This window comes from Nyctereutes procyonoides, unplaced genomic scaffold (genome assembly GCF_905146905.1).
Source record: "Nyctereutes procyonoides isolate TBG_1078 unplaced genomic scaffold, NYPRO_anot_genome, whole genome shotgun sequence".
In the NCBI taxonomy this organism is placed as follows: Eukaryota; Metazoa; Chordata; class Mammalia; order Carnivora; family Canidae; genus Nyctereutes; species Nyctereutes procyonoides.
In genome coordinates, this window is record NW_026575126.1 from 62536128 (window position 1) to 62555022 (window position 18895).

Consider the following 18895-nt stretch of genomic DNA (forward strand, 5'->3'; position numbering starts at 1 on the left):
CTAAACCACTGAGCCACCCGGGGCTGCCCTAGACCTGGGATTTTGATAGAGATTTAGTTAACCCATAGAAAGCGGGGAGCCCTGACATCATCTCCAATCTGCGAACACGGAGTGTCCTCCTGACATTGTCTTCAACAGTGTCTCGAAGTCTCAGAGCACAAGCTTTGCACTTCTTTTGTTAGATTTCTTCCCAAGTATTATATTGTCATAGAAGCCCTCTGGTGCCGGTGTCCGCAAGGGGGTGAAACCAGTACCGTGTGGTGGTGCAACCGGCTGGAGAGAAGGGAGGCAGGTCATCTCTCACGTGTAACAAATTCCCCAAATTCTGCAGCCCCAAACATCACACACCTATTGTGTAGCCATTCCCTCATGCAGGGCAGGTCGAGGCGAGCAGCTTAGCTGGGCGGTTCTGGCCTGGGTCCCTCGAGAGGCACAGGCCAGGGGGCTGGGGCCACCTCGCAGGGCCCTCCCGCCATGGGCAGGAGGCATCGGTTCTGGCACAGGACTTTTCCCTGAGCCTCCTGGGCTTCTCACGACGTGGAGTCTGGCTTCCACCAGCGAGTGTTACAAGGGGGAGAGGCTGCGTGGAAATGCTTCTTAGGACCTTGACCCAGAAACTGCACGCTGTTTTGCCACATTCTCTTCATTAGATGCAGGTCACTGAGTCCAGCCCACACCCAAGGGGAAGGGACTCAGTCTCCACTTCTCTGTGGATGGATTTTAAAACTACCGCTGGAGTGGCTTTGGGATGGGGTTCCCTGGGCCTCTCCACGCCAGACTCTGGGTCAAGGGCACCCCTGCTGTGCTGCGCCAGGACCCATGTGGGGAACCAGGTGCTCACCTCTGCCCAAGCTGGCCCAGAGCAGAGAGAGGCTTGACCCCCAGGTTTGGGGGTTCCACCATGCATCACAAGAGCTCTAGTTATTCACCTCCATATGTGTGCACAGCTCTTTACAGTCTGCAGAGCATTCTCCAGAACAGTGATAGGATGCACGGTGTGCTGGTCAGGCCCTGGGCTGTGTCTGTCACACATCACGGCGGTGACACTTCACCATTTACAGGTGAGCAAATGAAGGCTAGATGAGCATGCACCCTGAGGGTCACACGGGGCAGCCCCTGGGCCCAGGATGCCCCTGTCTCCCTGCAGCTCCCACTCAGAGATGGAGGTTCCTGCCCACAACTCCAGAGGGTCCTCTAGGACACAAAGCCTGAGTGACCCCCCCTGCCACCTTAGGAGTTCCCAGGTCGAAGATGAAGAGGGAGGGAGGTCTCTCCTGTCAGAGGAGCCGCTGTGGCCTGTTGTCCTTGTGCACTGGCTACCACATGTCAAGCGACCACAGTGTCCCCCACATGGAGAGCAGGCCCTCACCAGGGTAAGTTTGCTCCTGCATCCCAGAGGGACCCCGACTTTGCCCCGACCCACATCCTCTCCCCAGGTGTACACCCCAGTTTCCAAGCCAGCTTCAGCCTACCCACCCCTTCCCACCACCTTAATTAAGTGGCCAGGCTCCAGGCCCTCACCCTCGCCCAGGCTGGGATGGCCAGGAAGCGCACCCCCCTGAGTTATTTACTTTCCTTAATAACCTTTTATGAGGGGCCTGCGCGGCCTTCAGGGGAACGGCAGAGCCGGCTCCGAGGTCATCCCTCAGATGTGCTTTTATTAACTTAGAGTCAGCCCGCCAGCAGGTTAAGCAGCAGCCCTTGTCCCCGGGGCTGCACACTGGACGCCTGGCCGTCCTGCCCCAGGTGTGGTGCGGCCGGGCCCAGTTTAATTAAGTCCTGCTTCTGCCCGCGTCTCCGCCGGGCGGGCGGCAGCTCGAGCAGGAGGCCCGGCAGCTCCCAGCGTGCGCCTCCACCTGCCGGCTCTGCGGCACTCCCTGCCCACCTGCCTCCCCACAGCAGGCCTCATCTGTAAAATCTAATCAATTTCCTATTTAATCAAAATCAATCAATTTCATTTAATTCTACAGTTAGTCGATTGTATTGAAGTATAATTTATACGCCGTGGAATGCTCCCCCTTTAAGCATACCGCTCGATGAGTTTTGACAACTGTATACACTGGTGAGGCACCAGCGCAGTCGAGGTGGGACAGCGGCCGCGAGCCACGCAGGGCCACCGAGCGCCTGGGCCGTGGCCGGTCCGGGCAAACGCGAGCCGGGTGTGGGAAATGCACAGCAGGGTTCCCAGACAGTCTGGGGAAGAGACGTAAACTATCTCACTAATGATTTCCATAGCGATTCTGTGTTAAACAGTGACATTTTGAGCACAGTGAGTTAATACAATAGATTATTGAAATTAACGTCAGTGTTCCGTTTTGCTCTTTGAATGAGGCCACTGGTAAGTTTAAATGACACCTGTGGCTCATGTTAACATTGCTGTTGGCCGGCACGGGTGCAGAGCACCCCCTTCACCCCAGAACCATGCCCCACGCTCCTACTCTGCTGCCCCACAGCCCTGCCCCACCTGTGAGATGGGGCGAGAACATTCCCTCCTGGCCTGGTCCGGGGGCTACGTGTCACAAGGTGCCATGTGTCTGCAGAACCCCCGGCTCTGGGCGGGAGCACCGCACACAGGTCAGCACCACAGTGTCTGGCATCTGGCTCATCCTCCTGTGTCGGTTTCAGAAGGAGGGAGGTGCAGGACCCTTGCTCTTAGGGTCCCCACAAGGAGGGAACTCTGCCCCAGTGCCCGCCTGGTCACCCTGGCCTGTGCCCACCTAACTCCCGCCTGTGACCTTTGGGGCCCGAGAAGAGGACCACGTGAGCCCCAAGTTTAGCCATACTGCACCCTGATGGCAGCTTCAGGAGGAGCACTGCAGCTTGAGAGGGGAGGCTCTGAGGAAGACGGCAGACGTGGGCACTGGGACCTGTGTCGTCACCCACAGGCTCTGCCGGCCCTGGCCTGAGCCTTGGCAAGAGGCAACCACTGTGTGAGGCCCTGGCGTCCAGGCACCCAGCCTCCCACTGTGAGAGCCCTACTGTGCACTGAGCCAGGCGCTGGAGTGGGAATGGGCACACAGCCACCCCAAACAGATCCCAGTTTACAAAAAGCTCCTCTTACGTAGGGCACCTGGCTGGGGCTCCGAGGAAGTCCGGCCAGGGGCCCCAGAGAAAAAGACCAGCCCTGATGGACACGGGCGATGGGTCATAGCACATTGAGCAAGGCGTCCGCAGTCACTGCCGGCACACGTGCATAAATAAGCCGGGGAGGGAGAGCCTTACAGAAAGCACGTGTGGAAGGATAGTGGGACTCGAGAACTGACCTTGGCCACCCCACAGAAACAACTGATTGGAGCGAGAATCACCGATAAATAAACAGGGTGTGAAGGGGAAGGGGGTTTTCCCATCATCTGGCGTCTGCCCCCCGGTGACTCAGGTCCCCTCCTGCATCACAAACGTCCCCGCAGCAGGAGGAAAGAGCACACAGACCCACGTGGAGGGAGGCGTGTATGACCAGCACATTGCCTGGACTGTTCGAAATGTTGACTTCACAAGATTCCCTGGTGGAAGGAGGCTCACAGGGCACGTTTGGAGATCCTGTGAGTGTGGACTGGGTGCAGGATGGGGCTGGTGTGCCATCAAGGACACAGGGTGGTGCATGGAGCTTGAACAGGAACAGTGGGACAGTCACTCGCCAGGTGGGCTGGTCCTGGGAGCTGGCTAGAAATGCAGAGTCTCAGGCCACCCCACTTGGCTGAACACAAATATGCATATTTTCTTTCTTTTTTAAAGATTTTATTTATTTATGAGAGAGAGAGAGAGAGAGAGCAGGGGGAGGAAGAGAGGCAGAGAGACAAGCAGACTCCGTACTGAGTGCAGAGCCCACCATGGGGCTCATTCCCATGACCCAGAGGTCATGACTGGAGCTGAAACCAAGAGTCAGATGCTTAACCAACTGAGCCACCCAGGTGTTCCTGCATAATTTTAATTTTTAATTTTCATGACAGCTTTACCAAGGTGTAATTGATTTCCCATATTTAAATGTTTTGACTACAATACCCCCCCCCAGTGAAACCATCACCATGTTCAAGTCAAAGAACACACCCTTCACCCCAGAGGTTTCCCGGAGCACCCTGCAATCCACCCCCTCACCTCCCTATCCCCTGCCCTAAGCCTCAGGCGACTCTAACCTATTCTGTCTTTATAGATCAGTTTGCATTTTCTATCATTTCACCTGGACAGAATATATACCTCTTTCTGGTATGGCTTATTTCCCTCCAGATAAAAACCCCAAGGTTCATCCATATTTTCGCACATGTCAATCACTCCGTCCTTTTTGTGGCTGAGCAGAATGCTGCTGAATGGATATACCACAATCTGTTTGCCAGTCTGTCCACAGACGCTTCCGGTTTCCATCAGTCTTGAAGCTGTCACAAGCATTTGTGTACAAGTCTTCATGTGGACTAATGCTTTTCTTTCTCTTGGGTAAATACCCAGGATGGGATGGCCAGGTCGCCAGGTGGGCACGTATTTGACATTTTAAGCTCCACCAGACTGTTTTCCACAGCAGATACGCCACGTCCCATTTCTGCCAGCAGCGCACAGAACTTCCATTCCTTCCACATCCTCATCAACATGTGCTGTGGGCAATCTTCCTGTTTTTAGCCGCTCTCAGAGGTGTGGAGGGTGTCTCAGCACAGGTGTTGCATTCCTCTAATGATTGCAGGTGGTGAGCATCTTTCCAGAGCTTGTTTGCTATCTGTACATTTTCTTGGGGAAGTTACACTTGAAATATTTTTCCTGTTTTTGTTTTGTTGAGTTTTGAGAGCTCTTTATATATTCTGAAATGAATCTCTCATCAGGTGTATGATTTGCAAAGATTCTCTTCCAGTTTATGGTTTGTTACTCTGCTCCCTTCGTGTCTTTCAAAGTAGAGTTTTAAATTTGATAAAATCCGGTTTATGAATATTTTAGCTTATGGATCATGCTTTGGATGTCATATCTGCGAAATCTTTACCTACCCCAAGTTTACAAATATTTTATCTTTATAAAAACATCATTTAAAAATATTTTATTTATTTATTCATGAGAAAGACAGAAAGAGAGAGGCAGAGACATGGGCAGAGGGAGAAGCAGGCTCCATGCAGGGAGCTCGATGTGGGGCTTGACCCTGGGACTCAAGGATCACAACCTGAGTCAAAGGCAGATGCTCAATCACTGAGCCACCCAGGTGTCCCATATAAAAATGTCTTAGAAAAGATTTGATTGTTGTAAACATCCAGATGATGTTTTCTTCTACAAGTTTTATAGTTTGAGGACTGACTTTCAGGTCTGTGATCCACTTTGACTTAATTTTTATATGTGGTGTGAGGTATGAATCATAGTTCTTTTTTATTGTTTTTGTTGGGTTTTTTTTTTTTTTTTTTTGGCCTACGGATTTGTTGAAAAGCCATCCTTTCCCTACTGACTTGCCGTTGCATTTTTGTCAAAAATCAGTTGCTTGCATATGTCTGTGTGTCTATGTCTGGGTTTTCTATTCTGTTCCGCTGACCTGTCTATTCCTTATACCAATTTCACACTATTTATTATTGTAGCACTACAAGAAGTCTTAAAAACCACAAAGTATTAGTCCTTGAACTTTGTTCTTCTTTTCCAAAGTTTTTTTATTCTCTAACCTTTGCATTTCTGCATGCCAATTTCTACAAAAAGCTTGTGAGGATTTTGTTTTAGATTGCTCTAAAGTCCCAACTGAGAGCCAGCCCCTGGGCTTGGGAGCCATTTCTGGATGGGCCCAGGAGAGAACAGTGGGGTGGGAATGAGACACTCAGGTCTAGACTCTGGCTTCGGGCCTCTCTGGCACGGGAAACTGTCACTTGTGTTCTCCTCCTCTGACGTAGGGACAGTGGCACTCAAGGCCCCAAACAGCTGGAGATTATGAGTGAGGGTGGCATTGCTGCAGGGTGGTGGGCATGTGTGACCTCCAGCTGGGGTTCTTCGAGCTGCCCCTGCATCCCACTGCATGACAGGGGTTTCTGCGCTGCCCTGTCCAATCCAAACCTCTGTGTAGTGAAGATGATCAGTAAAGCTCGCTCAGGGACTTGAACTCCCAGAGTTCCTGGACCCTGTAATAGACATAAATACAACTAAATAGGACACATATTTCTGGTGACTGGGTAGCTGGAGTGTGCTGACCTGCCTCAATGCAGGACACGTTGGTATTTGGTCTTTGTTGACGGGAGCACTTGGAAATGTGCTCACTGCCTCCCCCACCGTGTGCTGACCTATGCACTGTTCTCAGAGGCCAGGCCCTGCAGCTGCCAGGGGCACCGAGCCAGGAAGCCCACCTGGCCCAGGGAGCTCCTCTCTGCACCACCCAGCCCAGCAGGGAGTACTTGCCCACCTTCCAGGCTGGAAGCTGACCCCCAAGTTTCCCATCATGCTCTGCTGCTGGTTCCCTCCTCTCAAAGTCCTCCCTGCAGTCCTCGGAGCATGGCAGGGTCATCCCATTGTGCCAGAGGTCCAGAAAGGCGAGGACTCTTCGCTGAGGCTTTTCAGCCTGTGGGGAATGGGGGGCACACAGCCCCCTGGCTCCTGGCTGCCCCTCTGATGCCTCAAGGGCACCTGCCCAGCCCCACCTGCCCCCACTCCCCATGCACTTGCCATGCACCTGCCCTGCACCTGCTGTCCTGCTGCGCTGCCTGGGGGCTGCTTCCTGTCCTCCGAAGAGCCACCCTAGCTATTTACCATGGACTCATTTAAGTTGGTTAATTTTTAATAATGTTGAAATTTCCATGTGAATAATTCAGGTAAATTATTTATTAAAGCGCAGGATAAAGGGATCAGGAGAATTACCAGTAGACAGTGTTACCTGGGGTGTGGACAATGTGAGCGAGGGGGTGAGGCGGGGGTAGGGAAGGCCTGCTGATTGCGCAGCATCATGTGGACCTTCACCCAGCTTTGTGGCTGGGAGGACCCCTGCCCCCCAGGCTGGACACGTGGCATGGGCACAGACACCATCACACCTGCTGACTACCCAGCCACCGCATCCTGTAGCCTGGACAGGACACACTCTTGAGTCCCCGTGTCCACCCACAACAGCTTCCTTCATGCCCTTGTGGCCATGTGGGCCCCTCCAATCTGTCCCTAGCAGCCCGAGGGAACTTCCTCCCCTCTTGTGAGGCCCCCAGGGCCAGATAGGACTGCCCTCGACACACAGCTCATTGGAGGCCCTCCCTGCCTCCGCACCTTCACGCCCATGGAAACACTCACCATTCAGGGCAGGAGGGCCCTCACTGGGCAGAGCCCCTACCACACCCAGCCTGCACCCCTAGTTGTCACCCTGCATCCAGAGGCTCCAGTCCTGCACCCTGGAGCTGCTCTGACACTGCTCTTTCCCTCCCATCCTGGTGAGGGGCCTGCAGCACCTGCCAGCTGCCCCCTAGATATGCCCAGCCCTGACCCCCACCACTGCCACCTGGGCCGCCCCCAGACCCAGACCCCTCACAGCCCCCCTATCCACTCCCCAAGAGGCTCTAAAATGTAAATACCATGAGTTCCTCTCCTGATTAAATCTCTCCTGCCCCCCCCCCCCGCCAGTGCTTCTGAAGCATAACCCTAGCTCCTTGGCCATGCACAAGACCACTGCCCTCCTGCGACCCACCCTGCTCCACTCAGAGCAGAACCTAGCTGATCCAGACACACTCGGATCCCAGACTCAGCTGGGGAGCCACCCCCTACCTCCATAGGCAGAGGCAGGAGCACCCCAGGGAGCCTCCTGAAGGGAGGAGGCTCCTCTGTGTGGGACTGGGGGCGAAACTGAGGCAGGGACCAGGACCACCTGACCCTGACCAGTAGGGGGGCATCTTCCCAGGACTACCTTGGTATGAGAACCACGGAGCCCAGAAAGAGACCCCAACCCCTTGTTTAGGATCTGACCTTGGTGTGGGGGTGGCCGGGCTGACAGGTGTTCTTGTTTTTATCAAAATCTGAGCTTGTGGACCCATCCTGGGGCCAGCAGCTGCCCTGTGCCCTTTCACTGTCACCTGGGAGCCCACTGGTGCCCTATCCCCACAAGCCACTGCCCAGCTTTAATTGACAGCATCACAATAATTCCAGTGGAGGGGTTTTATGTGGACACAGTCCGTGGAAGCAGGTCTGACAGCATCAGGATTGTTTCCAAGTTCCACAGGCAGTGAGCTGATGGGCCCATGAGGTGAAGAAGGTGACCAGGTGGGTGGACCCTGCTGACCCACGTGCAGCCCCTCTCTGCTCCTATGGCTGGGGAAGCAGCTTCACACCACCCACTGTGCCTCAGTTTCCTATTCTGTACCATGGAGAAAATCCAAGCACTTGGGGTTTGTTCGCTGCTCAAACAGAAGGACCACCCACATGAGTGTCAGGTGGCACCCACTTGACCCAGCTGCGAGCATCATTCTACCTTGCAGGTGGCAGCGAAGGCAGGGGCAGGGAGGAGGGAAGGGAGGTTCCCAGAGGGTGGGTCCCCCCTGCTGCAGTGCCAATATAGTCTCTGGGTCCTGGGTTCCCCCATCCAAGAGCTTGTGTCATGGACCCTGAGGCCCCCATCCCTGGCCTTGAGCATGTCCCTGTGAGGCTCACATATCATCTCTCCGAGGATCCAGGCCCTACTTCCAGTTCCCTGTGGGCCAGCCTGGTCCCATCTCCCACAGCCTCTAGCTCCTGGGTCAGCTGGGAGCAGATGTTGGGCAATGTTTGCTGGATGAGCAGAGGGCCGGCCGAGGCTGGCCAAGGGAGCCCAGGCTAGCCGACTGACCCACTGTGAGCCAGTGCCCAGGATGCTGGGGCAGGGCTGCAGGTGGGAGCTGGCCCCTCCTCAGATCCTGCCCCCCTCGAAGCACCTCAGAAGAGCTGCTGTCTTGAGCTAGGTGACGCCCCCTAGGAAGGAGGTGGAAGAGAGATGGGAGAGGATAAGCCCTGTAGGGATATCCTCAGGACCTTCACTGTCCTGGGGCTCCCAGCTCCACATCACAGCTCCCAGAACTGTCAGCTGCTCTGCAGAAACAACCCCCACTTGATTCCAGGCCTCCCCCTGCCCTGAGCCCTCAGGCTGCCCTACAAATACCTGCACTCTGGGGTTTAGACCCCCAAATCCACCCACCTACCAGATACAGAGCATGTGCCCCAATGTAACGGCCGACCTGAGCCTGAGCACCTGTCTGTGTGGGAGGTCCAGGTATCCAGGTTGCGGGGAACACGGAGCCCACATCTGCATGTCAGGCAGGCGGGCACTCGGGGAGTAGCCCTGGGGGCACCGCTCTGCCCCATGGGGTCACTCGGGGACCCAGGACCTCAGCACAGCCAGGGAAGAGGTTGGGAGAGAGTGCTGGCATCCCTGGGCAGCTCCAAGCCTCAGCAGCCACATCTGCGAAGTGGGGACAAGATCTCCACCCCTCTGGGAGCGGCACCCACTCTAGGAGCGTCTCAGGGAACCAGGGGGAGGGGTCCACCTGGTTCAGAGCCCTGAGTGGGTTTCGAGGCCTGCAGCCTGCTGGGGGAGCCCCTGTGGACAGCTGAGGACACCCCCAGAAGAGGGGCTGGCTGTCCGGATCTCAGGGTCATGGGGTCACAGGCCACTGAGTCCCTGCCACAGGTCCCACCAAACCCACCCTCTCTGCCACTTTCCATCCTGATGCTGGGAGCCCACAACCAGGCCCCATTTAAAGAAACATCCCTGTTAAAACTCAGCGTACATATTTGATTTAATCACAGAGTGCTGATTTTTGCAAAGCAGGTCATGACCCTGGTCATTTTGTGAAAATGAATTGCCTGGGGAAAATGGAAATTGTCACTTTATTATAGGATTAAAACATTCAATCCATTTGAATGGTAATGGGAAAGAAGGCCAGCCCATGTCCTTCCTTCTCTTATTATGAATTAGGATCCAGGAGAGAGGCAGGTGGGGCTCCCAGGCAGCAGGCAGCCTTGGGTTTGATGCCCCTCCTGCACCTTCTCAGGGGAGGGGGTGTTTCCATAGGGAGGGGAGGATCCTACCCCTCCCGTGGCAGCTGTCCCCTCCTGGGGGCTCTGTGCCCCCCCCCCATGCTGACTCCGGCCTCCAGGGACTCCAGGTTCCCTGAGATCCTTCTGCTGGGGGCTGTTCCTGCCTGAAGGTCCACCCCTGGCCGAGCGTGTGGCCAGACCCGGGGGCACTGGGCCACGCTCCTGTACTGTCCCGCAGGTCACCACAGCGAGATGCTCCAGAGAGGCCTAAGACCCATGGGGCAAACAGCGAGAAGAACCATTGTAGTAAATAAATATGCGTTCATGCATTGTTCACTGCGGCGAGAACATAGAGCGGACAGTTTACTGTCGTCACCATTTCTAAGTGTCCAGTTCTCTGGGCACACTCACATCATTGTGCAGCCACTGCCACCGTCCAGCTCCAGAAACTTGCCTTTTGCCAGCCTGAAACTCTGTCCCCGGTAAATGGCAGGTGCGCCCTCCCCGTTATACCTCCCTCTCTATGGCACGAGCAGGTCTGTTATTTTTCATCCTGTGCTGTGTTCTGAGACTCTTGGGACAAGGTTCCAGCCTGCAGCCCTAAGGTGTCACCAGAGGATCCCAAGACCCCAGCTTGCATGAGCCTCTGAGGGAGGCAGGGGACGACCAATATCCAGGACCCCCGACTCTGAGGGTGCAGGACAGGAGACCCCAGCGGATACCCCGAGGTCACAGACAAGAAGCATGGGTGCCCTGCAGGGAGTCAGGTACTGGACAGGGTGGGGTTTGGGGTTGGTGGGAACTGAGTGTGCACCTACTACCCCCTCCCCAGGAAGTGAGCTGCGCCCACTGCCTATTCCTGGGCATGATCAGGACAACATGCCACCCGCAGGCAGGCCCCCCAAGCAGCTGGTGCCCATGCCATGGTGTGAAGAGTGAAGAAGGCAGCCTTGGAGAGCGGGAAGGAGGCCTGGTGGTGGGGACAGAGACATGGGGCTGCTCTGGGCTCCCTCCCCTGGCAGTAGAAGGTGGGAGGTCAACGGGTCTTTGGGAAAGGACAGTGAGGGGACTCAGAGGTTACCTCTTGCTGCTCAAGCTGACTTCTCTCCTTCCCTTGGAGGGTCAGGAACACTGGGGTGAACATCACTGGTGTGGGTCCCAGCTTGAGCTCCGAGGTTCCTACTGGACTCTGTGCTACCTGGTGGGAGTGACCACGGGGGCCTCAGTTTCTGCATCCACAAGGTGGTCCACCAGGGATGTGGCACCTCCACCTAGCCTGCTGTCAGGTCTCCCTACCAGCTCCTCTCCGCAGCACGGGTCTCCATGGCAGGAAGAGGGTTCTCACTTATTGCCTTGCTGGACGGGCCGTCCGCAGGGGCTTGGGCAGTGCATACCAATAAGGGCACCAGTGGGCAGGTGGGAGGCGTTGGCCTCCACCAGAACAAAATAATTAAAAGAGGATTTGGGGGGATCAGGCCTGCCTGTCGCTGGGGAGAGGCCAGCACTTAACTCTTCCCAGACTGGCCTGCTCGGGACAAACCTGTGACCAGGGCAGCGTCAGGAGGACAGAGCCCAGGCCAAGGTGGCCAGGCCCAGAACCCCAAAGAGGAGAGGCCTCGGATGGGGGGGCCCATAGCTCTGGGGTTCAGGCTCCCCTGGGGGTGCCCTCGTTCCTGACCGTGTCCTTCTGGGCCTTGCCCTTCGTCCTGTCCCCGTGTCTCCCCTGGGAGCTCCACCGACCACCCTTTGCTTGCTGCCCCTTCCACTTGAGGCTCTAGAAAAGCCAGCCCCTGTCTCTGAGTTCTGCAGGATGGACAAGAGGATAGCGTCCATTGGCTTGCCTAGGCTCCTGGGCTACCCTGGAGCCCTTCATCCCTAGGGGCGCCGCTGGCCCTTTCCCAGTCAGGCCACTGGCCACTGGCCACCAGCCTTTATATCCTGAGCCAAAAGCAGAGAGATGGAGATGGACCGGCCTCACTCCCAGAGCCACAAGTGTCTACCAGGCTCGGGTGGCCAGGCTCAGGCTACCCCGACCCACCATTCCATGCCAGGGTCTTCAGTCTTCCATCCACTCTCTGGACCCCCGACCCCAACCCATACCGTCTCAGAAATTGCTTTTGGCTCTGATGAGCCAGAGCTGGCTTTTGTGACAGCAAACCAGAGACCATGGAATACACGGCTCACACACCTTCTGCAGCTGGGCTTAGGGGCTATATTCATGTCCAAAGAATGTATTGAGCACCTGCTGTATACCAGCATGATGTAGCTACTGGGGAGACAGTGGAGCACAAGGTTGACAGCACCGTCCCCAGAGCGAGGGCTCTCAGGGCAGATGCACAGGACGTATCAGCCATAAAAATTGAGACGGTCATTTGAAGCAGAAATACAGGCACAAAGTCCAGCCGGGGGACATGTCCCCTGTTCTGTTGCTGCTAACCAAGCCACTTCAAACATAAGGCAACAACCATTTTGCTGTGCCGGGTTGGGGATTTGGACAGGGCACAGTGGAGATGGTGGCCTCAGCTCCATCATGTCAGGGCCTCAGCCAGGTCTTGGAAGCCGGGGTAACCCTTCAGCAGGGGATGAGCCATCTGGAGACAGCTTTCCTCACATTTTGGGGGTCCATGCCAGCTGCCATCTGGAACCTCCAGGTCCCCCTGGCCAGGACGCCTACAAGTGGCTGTTTGGGTTTCCTCACGGCATGGCAACAGGGTCCCTGGAGACTCGCTGGAGCCCTGCAGGGGAGCCGGGGGCTGGGGTGTAGAAACTGAGGCCCAGAGAGAGACCCAAGCTGCCCTGGGCCACAGAGTGAGATGTGGTTGGCTAGACATCGGAACCCAGAGCCACATCCCAAACTATTACCGGCCACCCTGGTGCTCACCCCGGGGGTTTGGAATCTGTGATGAGACAGGTCCCCTGGCAGGGACTGGACTGTGGCACTGGCAAAGTCCCAAATACCTGAGTGACTTCAAGCCTGGCTCCACAGAAGACACTGGCCAGAGACAAGCCAGTGTCTCTGGACCCCAGGCCTGGTCTGGCAGAGGATAAGAGAACTCCAAGCTCTCACCCCGCCCCACCCTGCCCCTAAGGACGACATGACACCTGACTTGGGCATGACCTCTCAACACAGGGGTGTGCTTTTGGGTGCCAGGCAGGGATCAACTCACGTGAGTCCTGCTGCCCCACGTCATACCCACAGACACTGAGGCACAGGGAGGGGCAGCGGTGGTCCTTGGCAGAGGGAGGGGGAGGGTGTGTGGAGCCAGGACCCATAGGGACTCTCTGCACCCGCCCTATGGCTCAGCCAGGGGGCCCCTCCTCCCGGCATGGGCAGGCAGGTCTCTAAACCCAGCATTGCCATCAGCCAGCTTAGAGAAGCCTGCAAGCTTAGGGAAGGCATCCCCAGGGGCCTCTGAAGCATAAACAAGTGGGTCCCACAGGAGCAGAGTCATCCTGGGGCATCCTGCCTGCCCTCTAGCCCAGGTTCCTATCCTCACTCGCCCACTGGGGTCATCCTGGACTGCAGCCGGGACACATGGCTCTTCTGTCCCCTGTGCCAGGGTTTCTGGGGCCTGGTGCAGCCCAGAGAAGCCTGGGACACATCCCTGCGGGCCAGGACTCTGCTCCTGGAGCCCCTCATTCCGGCCTCCATCCTGCTTCTAGCAGGACCATCATACCTTTGTCTCCGACCCCACCACGTGGGGTGTGTGGGAGCAAGACGGACACCCAGAAGGTGGAGCCGGTGCAGACCCAGGAGGCCCAGCTCAGGACTCCAGCCACGCCAGCTGCAGATTCGGCCCCCAACCCCTGCCAAGGCCTGTGCAGACCCTCCCAAACACACATGGCGGGTTTTTTATTAAACTTCCTTGTTAATTGCACAAGTAATGCATGAATACATCTGGAGTGAGTTTTAAAACAAATCCCAGACACCATATCATTTCACTCATAAATACTTCAGTATACAAATGGGGCTTTAAATAATTTGCTGTTGAAATGATGTTGGTTTCTCCTACGATCAACACGGTACACACTAATAGCGCAAAGAGGATGGGAAAGGAACCCCAGGCAGCCTCGGGGACAGCGGCCCACACGGTCGGTCCGCACCTCCGGTCCTCAGCCCGGGCCTTTCCTGGCCACGCTCGGCACCTGCGGCTGCTGGTCCGTGGGTTTTCCACGGCGCTGAGCACGCTGTGCAGATTCCATGGGGCTGCGCTCTCCTCCCTTACCGCTGGATTTGCATTTCCCCGGGGCTGTTATCAGCTCATGAAACATCTATCCCCATGGCCTCCTGTTGGGTGCAATTCTTTGCGGTTATAAACACTGCACTGAACATCTTTGTGCTGGAGACGATGTATGGTTTTTGGATCATTCTCCAAGGAGAGGTTCCCAGACGCCAGATCCCACCATCAAAGCTCCCGTCCCCAAATTGCTTTCCAAGAAGACACAAACACTGTTGAAACTCTCATAAATCATGGCAGGGGCAGGGGCTCCCTGGTGCAGCAAGGTCACTGGAGCAGCAGGGCCCTTCTTGCCCCTCGGGTGGGACGGTGTGTGGGAAGGAGGCCTGGAAGGCCAGGCTCTGTCCTCAGCCGCCACTGCCTTGCCCGCGGTGGCAGCTGGGCACTAGCCCAGCCTGTCAAGTGGGCACACATCCACATGGGCCAGCAGTGCCCAGCCCAGGCTCGCCCGAGGCCTTGTCTGGCCCTTGCATGCGCCCCCGCCAACACTCTGGCCTCATGGAGACTGGGTTCAGCACCCAGAGGAACAGAGGGCCCTGTCCATTTTCCAGTGGCTCCATCCACTCTGCAGGAATTCAGGAGCTGGGAGAAGCTGGGGAGGGGAGGAGCCACCTCTGGGTGTGGATTCAAGGATGTTTGTTTTCATTCCTCCTCTCCCCTGGGCCTCAGTCTGAGCCCCCAGGGGAAGGAAGACAGCTTTGCCAACCTGCACAAGGAAGCTGGGGCCCCAGACCCCATCTATCCCCACCTGCTCCTTCCTGGGGCCCAGAGAGGGTTTGTTACTTGCTTGGAGCCACAGCCACCCCGTCAGACCTCTGCTGGTTTCCCCTCAGCCCTGACCCCGCAGCAGGAGGCCCAGCAAGCAGGACACAACAGTGGCCCCATCTCTGGGCCACCTCCAGGTGCCAACACCTAGCCAAAACCAGCACCTGTGGGAGCCTCCCCAAGGCAGGCGGCATCCCCACTTCACAGATCCGGAAACTGAGGCTAGGCCTGGGAGGCTCCAGCAGAAGTTCGCAGCCAAGCAGCAGGGGTGCTGGGGGAGGGCTGAGGCCACTGATGCCCCCCACCCCACCCCCAGACCTGCTCTCTTGCTCCTTCCCCTGCCCTGGTTTGAGTGTGGATTTCTGTCTATTTGCGGATGCCTGGCCTGCCCCCTGGGTTCCAGAAAGGATCAAACCAAACTAGGTGAGAAATCCTGGCAGAGGGAAAATGGGAGTAGGTGGCACATGGAATTGTACCACTTCCTGTGGGAGGGAACCCCAGGAAGACAGGAGGCCAGTGGAGCTGGGGGTCACCAGCCCAGGACTGACCCCACGCACCCTCTGTCACTGTGGCAAATCCCCACAGTGCTGCCGCTGCCAGGAACCCCCCAAAGCCCCAGCCCCCAGCCCAGCCAGGAGGGAGGCCCACCAGGAGCCCCCCAAAGCCCCAGCCCCCAGCCCAGCCAGGAGGGAGGCCCACCAGGAGCCCCCCAAAGCCCAGCCCCCAGCCCCCAGCCCGGCCAGGAGGGAGCCCCGCCCGGAGCCCCCCAAAGTCCAGCCCCCAGCCCGGCCAGGAGGGAGCCCCGCCAGGAGCCCCCAGCCCCCAGCCCCCAGCCCGGCCCGGAGCTCCCCCACCGCCCGCAGGCCCCCCCAGAGCCCCGCCGGCCCTCCCTGCCCCTCCATCCCCCGCCCCGCGGCCCCCCGCCCCGAGCCCCAGCCCAGCGTAGGCCCAGCCCCAGGTGCGCGGCCGGCCGAGGGGCGGCTCCAGCTGTCAGTCGGCGGCGCGTTACACGCTGTAAGAAGGTGTTGACAGGAGCAGCTGGACGCGGGCTGGCGATGAAAAGAAGCAAATTCTCTGCGATTCCTCGCGGGGCCGCCTAGCGGCGAGGGGCGCCCCCTGCCGGCGGCGCGCGGGACGGCCCCGACCCCAGGTGCGCGGCCCCATTGCGCGGGCGGGACACTGAGGCCGCCTACGGGGGCGCGGGCCAGCCAGAGGGGTCACAGGCGGGCGGGGCCGAGCCCCTGCACGCCTCCTCTCTGTGAGCTGCAGGGGGTGCAGGGGGGGCCCAGGAGCCGTGTGCAGGGCACAGCAGGGGGAAGGGGAGGCGCAGGTGGGGAAGGAGGGGGCGGGAGCTCATGAGCCCACAGGCCAGGTGCAGACCCACCCCAGGGCACCTGCTCCGGGATGGGGGAAGAAGGGCTCTGGGGGCTCCCTGACACCCTCATGGCAGAGGCCCTTCCCACACAGGCAGGGATTCAGGGACGGGAAATAGGGGACACCACAGCCTGCCCTTCCCTCCCCCTCCTCCCAGGGACAGAGATGTCCCGGAAACGGACCCTGAGACACAGGGGCAGATGGGCTAGACAGAGAAGGGAGGAAAGGAATCAGAAGATGGAGGTTTTGCGGATGATGTCCAAGAGTGTCCCCTAATTTCCACAGTCTTTGTGTGAGCCGGCCCATGACTCAGCCCTCTGCAGCCAGTGGTGACCCCATGTAACCCAGAAGGGTCAGCGGGCCCAGCCTTCCTCTCAGCCCCGACATGGATGTGGGAGCACAGGTATGGATATTTCTGTCCCATGCAGGGCTCACTTAGCTCCAGCCCAGTCATGGGGGTCCAGCCGGCGACACCTGCTCTGGGCTGGAGCTCCCTGAACCCACCCTGCTCAGCTGTGCAGATGCAGAGGCACAGAGGTACAGAGAGGACTCCGGAGGAGACATTGCCCCCTGCTTGAATGCTCCCACTGACGGGGAGCCCACTATCTTCCCCCCAAGCAGCCCATCTTCTCTCTGGGCCTCTGAAAGAGTTAGAAATTCTTATTCTCAGTGGATTCTTTCTCCTGATCAGCCCCTGCCCTATGATCTTCAGCACTGGCCTCTGGACATTGATCTGACAAACATGTGCCGAGTACCTACTATGCGCTAGGGACTGTTCTTGGTGCTGGAGCCATTCTTTTTTTTTATTTTTTATTTTTTTTTAATTTTATTTATTTATGATAGTCACACAGTGAGAGAGAGAGAGAGAGGCAGAGACACAGGCAGAGGGAGAAGCAGGCTCCATGCACCGGGAGCCCGACGTGGGATTCGATCCCGGGTCTCCAGGATCGCGCCCTGGGCCAAAGGCAGGCGCTAAACCACTGCGCCACCCAGGGATCCCTGGAGCCATTCTTTAGGACCTAGGAGGCATTGAGGGAGAAAGTACATCCCAGGCCTGGGCCAGAAGATAGGGAACAAGCATTTTAAAAGTTTCTTACAGATTTTATTTATTTTTTCATGAGAGACACGGAGAGAGAGGCAGAGACACAAGCAGAGGGAGAAGCAGGCTCCATGCAGAGATCCCAGTGTGGGACTTGATTCCAGGACCTCAGGATCATGCCCTGAGCCAAAAGCAGATGCGCAACCACTGAGCCACCCAGGCATCCTGGGAACAAGCATTGATTCTGTATTTCCTGTGTGCCAGACATCAGGCGTCCCCATTTCACGAATAAGGAAACTGAGGCTCAGGAGTTTTAAAGCCCTGTGCCAGGCACCAGGCAGGTTGGGATGGGCCAGACTCTGCCTTGCCCATACGATGGGCCTAGGGACGCTGTGACCAGACTGGCCTGGTGCTATGGCAACCATCTTGCCATCGATGGAGTCTGGGAGAGATGCCAACACAGAAAACATCAGAACTGAGAGATGGGCAGAGACTGGGTCTTAATGACTATGAACTTCTGGATCAAGCTATGCCTGAAACTAGACCCTCGAATTTTCACTTCAGTGAAATCACAGATTCCCTTTTTTGCTTAAGTCAGTTTGAATTGAACTTTTCTGTTGCCAGCAATGCAAAGAATGCTAAGTTCAAAGGATCTGTTGTCCCCGAGAAGAATTCCTAAGCATGGTGTTGGGGGCGTTGGGGAAAGAAGGAACAGGCCACACACTCTTATAACAACAGCTAACGTTTACCCAGGGCTAAGAATGTTCGAAGTGAAGAGCTGTTCATGGGTTAGCTCACTAGGTCTTTACATGAACCCCGTGAACTGTATTCCATCACATCTGGTATATCCGTTAGTTAAATAATGCTGGCTGCTGTGACAAATAAGCCCTTGCAAACTGTCAGTGACTTAAAGTCAAAGTTTATGACTTGTTCCTGCCAAGTCCCAGGAGGTGTTTGGCAGTCGGGGCACATGTGGTGACCCAGAGCACGGGGTTCCTTTCATCTGGGGGCCTCAGAATGCACTGGATCTGCCTGGTTGGCCCACGAGAACAGAGAGAGAGAAGGAAGGAAGGAAGGAAGGAAGGAAGGAAGGAAGGAAGGAAGGAAGGAAGGAAGGAAGGGAGGGGAGCACCCTGGGAAGAGTCTATGGGCCAGGCCCGCAGGCTTGCATTACTTCTGCCTGCATCTCACTGGCCACAGCTCGAGCTTGTGGCCACTTCTGGTCTCACTGGGTGCCCAGGAGGGAAAGGAAAAGATCCCCCTTTGCTCTGAGAGATCTTACTCTAAGTCTCATCGGCAGGATAAGACACAACCAGGAGCCAGGATCCAAACCACCTGAAAACCGTGAGATCCCACCTCACACCCATTAGGATGGCTTCTACTAAAACCCCAGAAAGCAACAGTGCTGGTGGGAACGTAAGAAGATGCCACCAGCCACCACTGTGGAAAACAGCTCCCCCAAAGTTAAATATATAGTTACCGTAGCATGCAGCAGCTCCCCTCCCGAGTATACACCTGAAAGAATTGAAAGCAGGGTCTCTTTTTTTTAAGATTTTATTTA